The following is an 11,300-nucleotide window of genomic DNA, read 5'->3' as shown; positions in this document are numbered from 1 at the left end:
TAACTCATCATCTGTACTCAGGTTTTGACGAGGGGTGCTCTCAATAGTGCTTGAAAATAATGTACTTCCTCACACCTTTGGAAGACCTTGGTTTATTTTTTTTATTTTTTACCAAAACAAAATGCTTTTCCTATTCTAGTCTCGGTACTCCTGGAGGTGGTGTGCAGGCTTTGTCCGAAGACCTTGTTTTCCCCTGTGTAGTATCTAGTCTCTCCTAGTCTGTTGCCTGTTTTTTGTTTGTTTGTTTGTTTGTTTTTGTCAACTCTCATTTTCCTAGAGTTATCTTTTTGATCTGTCCTCAGGGAAAATCACTAAGGGAAGGTGAACTGGTTTCTAAACTGGCTCTTTGCTGTACTTACCTTTGAGCAGCTGTTTGACTATATATGGAATTACTTTTTGAGAACAATTTCCTATCAGGACTCAGAAAGAGTTCAGTTGGCATCAAGCAAGTGACACTGTTAATACTGACATTTGGGTTCTTATTTGATTTTGAACCTGAAACTCTGCATCCCCAGGCCACAGCACATTCTGCACACTTGTGGAACCTTGCTTTTGTTGTTATAGAATTATAACATTCTATAGCTGTTCCAGTTTCTCATGCAGTTACTGTTGGTACTCAGTGGGTGTGCTTAACTAAAAGTTTAAATGTACTTATTTAATTTTATGTGCATGCAGATTTTGCCCTTATGTATTTTTCTTCAAGTTCTCTTTTCCAGGTTCCCTATTGTTTCAGGTACTGACCATTTATTTTCAGAAAATTTCTAGTTTGCCACATTTTTTGTGCTTTAGGCTCCCAACTTTCTTTCCTCTTCTACCTCTGCTACTAGGTTTATTTAGCTGTTGGTAATGAATAGGAAAAGCTTGGTTTCTTTTTTTCTAATTAATTAATTAGAAAATTAATTATATATCCTGACCTCTGTTTCCTCTTCTTCGTCTCTTGTCCTTCTCCCCCAACCCCCCCCCCCCCCCCCCCCGCCCTGCAACCTTCTCCTCTTCCCTTTCTTTTCAGAAAAAGGGAGGCCTCTTATGGATATCAACCAGCCGTGGCGTATCAAGTTGCAGTAAGACTAGGTGCACTTTCTCCTATTGAGGCTAGACAGGCAGCCCAGTAGGAGGAAAGGTTCCCAAAGGCAGGCAAAGAGTCAGAGACAGCCCCTGTTTTTGCTGTTAGGAGTCCCACATAAAGACCAGGAAAAGCTTGGTTTTTAGCTCAGCAAATGTCTGGGAGAGTGCGTCAGTGCCCAGGCAAATCTCTTGGATATTCCACATTATTTAGTGCTTCATTCACTTTAGTCTTATGTGCACAAAAATGGGTTGCATTTTCCTTCCTCATCCCCCAGAAGACTGCTCTTCATTTAGATTGGTCTCAGCCACATGATCAACACACACACACACACACACACACACACTTCCTCATTCCTTACCCTCTGCTCCAAACACACCTAGTCTTACTCATGGTCCAAGAATTTCTGGGATGACTGGAAATGTTGGTCAGGAATAATCCATCTATGATAAAGAGGTCAACAAACAGAAGCCTAGGAGAGTTGGGCATCAGAGAAGGCCTAATGTTTGGGCCATGTCTGGGTTGTGTGGGTGTTACAGTGGGGTTATGGTTGGAGAGCTAGTGTTCTGGGGACACCTGCTGTGGTAGACCTCTTGACTTAGATGATGGAAATGTAAATGTTTCAAGGTTTGTATTTGTATTGGTAGAAATTTTATCCTGTGGTATGTCATCTAAGCCTACCATTCTTACAGAATAGACAAATCATAGAAATGTGCTGGAGAAACTGAGATTTGGATCAAGTAATGCAGTAGGCATTAAACTGCCTTGTGATATTCAGAGCTTTTGATTAGAACTGCAGGAAGGTAATGTGGAAAACCCAATCTGTTTCTAGCATGCTGTGACTTTGTGGCTGTAGGCAGCAAAAAGAATTTTGAAGAATTGAGACTCAAAATGAGGACCCCTGAAGCTAGACAGTGGCAGATGAAATAACAGTCCAAATTAAAACCTTGAGTGTGATCCACCTCCACAGGAACTCTGTGGACTCACAGGACTGTTCCAAGGGTCAAGAGGAGGAATTTATCTTGGCAGCATACACAGCGGAAAGCTGTGGGGCAATGCAGGTGGAGGGGTGCCCTTCCATAGGAACACTGTGTCCTGGCAGACAGGAACATTCCTCTCACTGTCCTTAAAACTTTTTCCATTGTCTTCTTTTTGTGTAAATATCTTCTGAAATTACAGTCTGTACTTTGCAAAAGAAAAAGGGCCATCACATAAAAACATATTCTTTAGCCAACTAAAAACAAAAACAAAAACAAAAAAACAAACTCAAGAAATTTGACAAAATGTTCAGGAGAACTATCAGAACAGGTATATATTAAATATTATAACCAGTACAACTGTCTATGTGTTTGTAAGTGATACCATTGTACAGAAAAACAGCTTAGAAGTTCAGACATTAAACTTTTGTATATCAAATTATTACCTATAGCAAAGCAGCAGGGTGAGTTTGGGTTGAATTTAAGATATTATTTTATTATCTTGCAAATAGTTTTATCTCCAGTAAGGAGCACACCAACCTTGTAAAGTTTCATCCCCATTCAGTGAATGAAGAAATGCACAGAAGAGATGGGTCTTCTGATGACACAGCTTTACTGTGTGCCTAAGCTATTGACCCTAGATTTGGGGTTTCATTTCGAGTGTAATATGTCTAAGTTAAATTTTTTTATCTTGCAAGGAAAATACAGGTAGAACTCAGGACTCTTTTATCATGTCATTTTTCTTTTTCTTTTCCTGACTCGCTCTGTAGACCAGGCTATCCTCAAACTTATACAGATCTGCCTGACTCTGCCTCCCTGAGTGCTGGGATAATGGGCATGCGCCATCGTGCCCAGCTTCTCATGTTAATTTTTAATACTTTATTTTATGATTTTTTTTTTGTTTGTTTCTTTGGTTGAGACAGGGTTTCTTTGTCTGCCCTTGCTGTCCTGGAAACTTACTCTGTAGACCAGGCTGGCCTCAAACTCAGAGATCTGCTTGCCTCTGCCTCCTGAATGCTTAGATTTAAAGGTATGTGCTACCACCACCTGGCTAATAAATTGTAAAAATCAGTCATGTCTCAATTATCCTTTAAAACACAAATTAAAAGTTATGAATTTTAAATCAAAGCTGACTAAGAAACTGTAACATTTCTTAGTTATTCCAGATAATTTCTTATGTGTTTCGGATAATCCTTGATGTTAGTGTAGAATGTCAGCCCTGAATTTTAGCCACAGAGATATTACAGAAATGTGTTTTATAGTGTATTCAGCTGTATGCTGGTTGAATCATTGAAAATGCTTATGAACATGATTTTGAATTAAAAATGATACAAGTTTCTTTTTCCATTAAAGATAAAAATAAACATGGGCCTGAGGTTCAAATGTTTGGGATACTGCTACTAAATCATGTAAATGATATTTCTCTTAACACAGTGGAACATTCTAGTAACCAAATTATGAGTAGCACATGAAGAAATGATAGACTCAAGTCGACGTTCATCCAGTAGTGACTCATGTTCCTGTCGTCCTCCCCCGGCAGCCATGTGTTCCACGTGCATGCTGGTAATAGGCATTGTACCCTGCTAATGCTAACATGTAGGAGTCAGTCAGAGGCAAAACCCCTATCACGATTAGCATTAACAGCATACAGCCTTCAGCAAGCCTCCAGCATTCAGGGCATAAGGCGTAAGTAACTTAAACCACAAACTTCCCCTTCCTGGTTTGTGCCACCTGCAAAGAGAAAAAAGAATAGCTGTGTGTGCATACAGAATTATAAAGTCGGAGTGACTAACTATAAATCTGAAGGCAAGGCAGACTTCAGTTTTGAAAATAAAGGGCTAACTAAATGCTTGTAAGTGACTATTGAAAAAATTTGAAAGCTTTGTGATTAAAAATCTAATCTTAAAAGTTACAGTTTAAATTCTGTTCTTTAGGTGAGAATAAATTGTGTAAATGTATCATCTTTAACGCAAAACCACTGTTCACAGTTCTAACAAGCTAAAGTTCAAAGGGCATAGCTTCAGTTCTCATGTATCCTACAGGTCCCTAGACAAGTCAGGAAAACAACCCAGATATTTAGAATGGTACTTTATGGTATACTGAAAGTTAAAACCCAATGAACCCATTTTCAGTCTATGAGTAGTTTTCATTTATTTATTTATTTTTAAGGCATGAGATATAGGCAGTAGAGGTCTGTCCTAAAATGTATCTGAAAATGGTCCCATTGCTTTTTAGGGATTCTTTTGGCAGTGGCTTCATTTTGATCTATGTAAGGACTTGTGACTTAGAGAACATTGACTCAAGGGACTTGTCTCCAGCAGAGTCGATTAGAAAAAGAAAAAGATGAATCTGCTGTTTCCTGTTAGAGTTGGGTTTTACTCTCTCAGATAAAGTGACATTTCTCCCACAAGTTTCTGGTTTCAGTGTTACTGTAGGCGAACCTAGAAGTTCGAGTATCATTCAAGTCTGTGGTTCCCTTCAGGACCAGAGGGGAACCACCTTTTCTTTTATTTAATAATGAAACCAGCTAGATGTAAAACTGTGATTAAGTTCAAAAGAAATACATCAGGTTAAAATTTCCCCAGTGAATATATTTTGACAGGGCAGAATATCGTGGCTTGGAAATTTCCAAACCAAGGAAATATATCATACTTACTGATAGTATTTTTTTAAACTTGGCTGTTTTCTCAGATGAGTTGGTTTCATGACAAAAATATTTGAATGACACAGTCTCAATCCAAGATTTTATTTTACAGACTTTCAGCCAAAACAAGATTGTAATAATGTTTTTTTCCCTTAATGTGCACTGGACTCAGGAAATCCTCAGTAAATATATTAACATTGTGGCTTTAGTTATACTTCAGGTGATATTATTGACCTATTAGGGAGAATACACGCATGTATGCCTGCATACACACACACACACACACACACACACACACACACACACACACACAGTTTGCCATTGTAACCATTCTAAGTTCTGGTTGAATTATCCAACACATTTGTAAATGCTCTGTATCCACTGCCACTATTTTTCTCAAATAATTCCATCTTTTGAGGGTCTCATTTTATATAATAATCACAAGTTCTAGGCCAGGGGTGGTAGTACACACCCTGAATTCTCAGCACTCAGAAGACAGAGGTAGGCAGATCTCTGGGATCACCAGGCTGCTCTGGTTTATATAGGGAAAGACATCTCAAACAAACAAATAAAATCATGAGTTCTATCATCCCACAATTACGGATATCTTCATATTTTCTTGTTTTGCTGTTTTTGCTCAGCACTAACCATTTAGTAGTTATTACCAAAGAAACTTCATGGTAAAGTACTTTCCTAATAGGAATCCAGTGGCTGCAGTTCTAAGTAAAGCCGTTGTGGAGCAGCCCTAGCTATTCCTTCGGACATATACAAATATTTGGAAACTGTTACTTTGATATTCTGAAATGAATGCATATCTACTTCTATGGAAAAGGATGATCTTGTATTGATAGAGCAACACAAATTCTAGTTCTAAAGTCACTAGGTGAAGAAAAAGTTTGCAAATTAAAAATTACTTAGTTCAGATGACTTCACTAATTTCTCACACTATCATCCTTCTATCTAGTATCTGTGTGTCTATTACCTTTAAAAACTGATGAAGATGGAATTCAGAGTTGAATCTTCTATGGATCCACTTACTAAAATCAATTTCGTATAATTAATTGCATATGTGGAGCATCTGGCTTTCCCACCAGCATTTATCATGAACCTAAGTATTCTGAAGCTGTACTTCTGGGTTAGACCAGGGAAGTGAAGGTTAATGGAGATGAGTTAAAAAAAAAAAAAAAAAAGCTGGGGAAGCTCTGGAGTATTCATAGTTAACTTTTGGAATAACAGTTTCTTGGTTGCCTTTTGACCTAAGATGAAAGTTGAAGATGACTGTGACCATGAAGCCCCAAGCGCTTGTACCTCCAAAACTTCTTCATCTTCCCTTGCCTGGCTTCTGTTCTCAGTCTGATCATCAGAACCATTCCTACAGGGTGGGGGAACTAGGCATCTGCCAAGGCATCAGGAAGCAAGTTCCTAAAGTGCAGTGAGGAAGGAGGTTTTGGGTGGGGTTTAAGTCCTTAGCCAATTGCACTTGCTCTGTTACTTAGCTAGTCATAGTGCAAAGCAGAGGCTGAGGGGAAAGGGCCCACGTTTTGGTAGACAGCTTTTGGTGGAATAAAGAATGGCTTGGACAAAAGTGATTGTATAGCTCAAATAATTTCATGTTCAACATAATTAAAACAGTCACAAATTAAGCTTCTGAGTGGTATTGTCTAAGTTTTGCTTGTTCTCTGTATTTCAGCCTCTCTATTTTGTACAGAATTATTAAAACATCTCAGTAATGCTTCATGTAAAGACCTTCAATAGTGTTTGTCTCAAGGACTCAATTCTGCTTTTCTAAAGTGCCTTTATGTGAGGTTTATTGCATGTTTTCTGTAGAACAGTATTTTTCTGTATAATGTCTCAATAACTGACTTAAAGAATAAGTCTTTCTCTGCTATCAGGAAATGGGGTAAATAGTATCCTAATTCCTCCTGAGTCCATGAGTTCCATCACTAGAGATGGATGTGTGGGGTGACCCACTGCTGACATCTTCTCAAGCACTAGTGCATCTTCTAAAAATAAAATGATGGCTTTATGGAAGTAACCTGCATCCTGAACTCATGGTGAATTAGGTAAGATTACATTCATATTTCTTTTACATTTAAGAAAAAAATCCCTATATAAGCCTTTCTGGGTGAAATTCTTAATTCTTTATACCATAATATTTTCTTTCATAAGGCTCCTAACTCTTTCTCTGCTCTTATTTCTGAGATCTCTTTATTGAAAATGCCTAAAATTTCTAAATTAAGAGTTCCTTATTAGAAGGAACTACAAGGACACAGAATAGCTTAAATATAACATATCCTTATGTATTTTGAGAATTTGCCAATAAGATTAAATGTATGTAAGCAAAAATATGGCATGCTTTGAACTGTCTCAGAAGAATGCCAATGTACTATCTTGGGATCACTATGGAATTAATATACTGAGAGAATATTTAATTATGAATGCAGAAGAGAAAGAATATTGGCCTTAGAAGATGATTCCATTTTCCCCAGTTTTATAGCTGAAATATTTTTATAACATGACCCGTGGAACTGAAGTAGCCTTCCCAATAGCTTTATTTTGGGCTGTAGTTAATATCTTCACTCATCAGATAAGGATGTGGAAAAAAACAGGTTAGGATTTTCTTCCCCCAGAGTCTGGGTGTGAAGTAAGCAGCTAATGTTGAGTGGAGCTAGCCTGAGTTCAGCTCTCTCCCCACATCAATGTGTCATAGGGAGGGACCAACTTTTTTTCACATCAGTGACCTCACAGGCTTGGTGCAGGCCCAAAACTGCTAAAATACTCTGAAACAAACATGGGAAAAACAAGAGATAGAAAGAGGAGAGCTCATTGGTGAGATGCAATCCGTTGCTTTATTTCTTGTTTCATATTTATGCAAAGGTTTGCCATGTACTGGGCAAACTTTGTAATGCCACAACTCCTATAAGAAGATTTTAATAACCATTTTCTTCTTTTCATTTATAATTTCTTTTGATAACCTTTTTTTTTCTCCATCTTGGAGGAAAAGAAAATGTATGGCAGTTACTAATTCTAAAGTATTTTATCACAATTTGAGGGTCACCTCTTCATGAACTTCCTCTGTACTTAGGATTACATATTAATTTTAATAAAATTCCCCATTGAAATTTATGTGCTTTAGATATATCCATATGTTTAAGATACCCTGATAAGCAACAGTTCATATTTTTCTCTTCCCATACACCATAATGGCTCCAAGTATGCAAGAATTTATGTAATATGAATTATGTTAGGTTCTAGGACATAAGAATTTGCTTTGTCTTGTTAAAAATTAGTTGTGTGAGATACAGGTAGATAATTACTCTGAATTACAGGGCAGGGTCCATACCATTTACTTTACACACACTACAGCACTTCACCAATGCTTTAACAAACCACGGGAGGGTTATGGTTGTCGCTCCCCAATATGTCACTGTAGCTAGCACTCCCTTAGGCACCGGGCACACCTGCTCCACATGCTCAAGTGTGGGCTTTCCCACCTCGCCTTTCCCACCGTCATGTAGGACACTCCCAGAAAATGGGCTCTACTTGTATCTTGGTATGACTATCCTGCCGTTCCCCAGGTGGCTCATTCTCTCTTGAGCCTGTCAGAGCACTGATCGCATTGCGTGGTAATGAGTGTTTGCTTTTCTTCTGTTCACCTGGGTTTGTCTATGAGGGCATAAACTGGATCTCAATGGTTGGTATAGAGCACTCAGTCACTCCCCAGGATAAACTATGTACTTTGAAAAGGCGTTTCCCCCTGCACATTGGGCTTAGATTGACTGTGGAACATTTCCATGGGATTTAAATAGACTTGTCCTTGAATCAGTGAGGTAGAACCTTGTAGTAAGGAAGTATGTTAATAGATTTGTTGGCATTCCAGATGAACCCATTTAGAGTATTCTGTACTTGGGTCTCCATCCAGAGAGTGGAGACATTATAGAGAAAGCTGGAGAGTGCCAGCAAAAATCATCATCTGGACTTGTGAGCAAAAACTGAGTTTGATCTGTATTTTGAAAACCATACTTGGATGAGTTATTGTTGTGTAGGATTGTGGTGTTATTCATAGGGGATATATGTTAAAGCATTTAGTTGTGCGATGCCATGTCTACACTTAGGGGATAGGGAGATAGATGGATAGGGACAGGGAGAAAGGAAGCAACCATAATGAAAGATAACAGTCTACCTGTAAAGTCCAGGCATCATTCTGTTTTGAACCTGAGTTTCATCTCCTACTTCACCAAAGCTGCCAGCACATGGGTATTTGGCAAGCCCATTAACTTCTCTAACCCTTAGCCTTTTCTTTAAAAATAGACAACGGCAGAGCTTCCTGAAAAACTCATTGGGCAGTTTAAGTGACACTAGTGTCAGGCTTCCAGTCAGGATTCAAAGGATTCAGCTGTTGTGCTAATGACATCAGTTATTGGAACATTAATCATATGCTAATATTGCCAGTTTGTTTTTTATGGAGCTGGGGATTGAACCTATGGCTCATGCTTGCTAGTCAAGCACTTTACCACTGAGCTACACCTGGAGACCTTGGAGACCCTTAGCCCTGCCATTCTTAGTGTACAAGTGCAGATACTTACTACTGGAAAGCTGAATTCTTACACCAGCTGTAGGCGACACAAAAGCCTATGTAAGACAAAATATATTCCAGCTTTTCTCGATTCCTGAAGTTATAAAGTAGTTGCCAAAAAGTCAAAATGTTGCCCCAGAAAAGGTTTTCTTTTGGCTAAGGAGATGAATGAATTTTCCAGTTGTTAAAAAACCTTAACACTTAGTAATTTTTTTTTTTTACCATCTCAAGAATTTTTAGAGATCTCTTTGTGCCTATTTTCTTTACACCCTCAGACTGCATTTGCATCTTGCTTTCCAAGTTGGCTTGTTGAAATATACACGCCTATCCATGTATACATAGTAACACCCAGTGGTCAGGCAAATCCTGTGTGGCAAATCGTGCTCTGATTGTGTTACTCCTCAAAACTGTGGGGACAAGCACTAGCCATGTGTACACGGGAGCGTGAGCACAGGCAGCCGACCGAACTTGCTTGACGTCAAACAGTGGGTGAGGAGGGACACTGCTGCGGTAGCTCCTGGGTGATCGCCCACCGCAGTTCACACGCTCCTGTCCACTCTTGGCCCATCTGATGATGCACAGACAAAGAAAGGGCCACATCTCTGGGTTAAGACACGCAAGAAACAGAACTTTTATAGGAAATCCTTCTTTATGGAGAAATGACAAAGTTCCTATCCAGCTGTCCACTTCCCAGTTTCATTAAGCCAACAAGTCTGCAATTCTTCACACATCTTCTCTGCCAGTGTTTTAACCCGTCTACATGGGTCACTGGGCTAGCACAAATAGCTGTAATGGTGCTAAGTCTCATTTTGCTGGTGAATGTGTTCAAGGGTGGTAATTTTCAGGGCCAAGTTTTCTTCCATTTGACCAAGAGCCTTGGCGGTATAAGGACTCTGATGGTTCTTACGTGTGATGTGCTAATTTGAGGGTAATGTTCTTTTGAGGTGGTTTTGTTTGAGCTCTCGGATACTGTATGTTCAATGACACTGACCAGCAGGTCTCATGGCTTCATTGTAGGTAAGAATTTTAGAGCTGGCATCTAATTAAAAGCATTGCTTTCCTTTAGAGTCTTAGTGAGAAGGGATATATGCATGCATGTGTGTATGGTATGCTTTTTATCTGTAATATATTTTGTTGTATATATTTGCATATATATGCTTGTATACATGTAATTTATAGTCTGTGTAGTGAGAATAAAGAGGCTTTTGGAAGTTTTATAATTTTCTTTGAAAAATGTTTCATGTTTTCTTATTCTGCCACTTTCAGAAAATATGAGCTAGTTTAGAGCCCGAAAATCCAGAAAAAGACAAAGATACACTGGATAATGGCTTGCAGTAGCGCCCACCAGGACTTTCTTTGGGCCTAGCTGTGCCTTAGGAGCTACATAGAGTTTGATGGTCTCAGTGGAATCAGAGCTACTATTAGAGATTCTAGAACTGACCCCGTCCCCGGCACTTATCTGAGTCGAAGTGAAAATGAGGCACAGGACTGTGGCATGCGGGTGGCTCCAAGAAGGCTGGTGGTCTCAGGCTCTGCTGAAAGCTGAGGGCTAACGTCCAAACGGTAAATCTAATAAAATCAGTATCAGCAGCTAGGAAATAGCTCAGGACTCGGAAAACATAGAGTCAAGACAGTCTTCACTAGCCTAGTCATGGCGAAGAATGTACAAGCCACTGTACTCTGCCCAAGCTCTTTAATCCTCCAAGGTTCAGAATGGGGGCTGTGAAACAGGACCACACATGAGGAACATGGCTGAGTACCACAGGAACCTCCAACCTGCTCATGTGAAGTGCAAAACTGTTTGGAATTCCCTACCCACTTTTTATATTCCCTGGAAAAAGCTTATACAATTTCCACTAAACTTCCAAAGATCTGCAGTAAATGGGGCTTAAGAACTATTCCTCCACCCTGAAAAGTTCTTTAAGTTGACCATTAGATCTTGGTTATAACACAGATAACTGAGGAGAAAACTCCAGAGGATAAAACCTGGGCCTTTTTTAAAAAAATGAACTTATCATTTAGAGGAACAATTTGATGAGA

Source organism: Meriones unguiculatus, chromosome 17, assembly GCF_030254825.1.
Source record: "Meriones unguiculatus strain TT.TT164.6M chromosome 17, Bangor_MerUng_6.1, whole genome shotgun sequence".
Taxonomy (NCBI): domain Eukaryota; kingdom Metazoa; phylum Chordata; class Mammalia; order Rodentia; family Muridae; genus Meriones; species Meriones unguiculatus.
Note: the sequence above shows the minus strand (reverse complement) of the source record.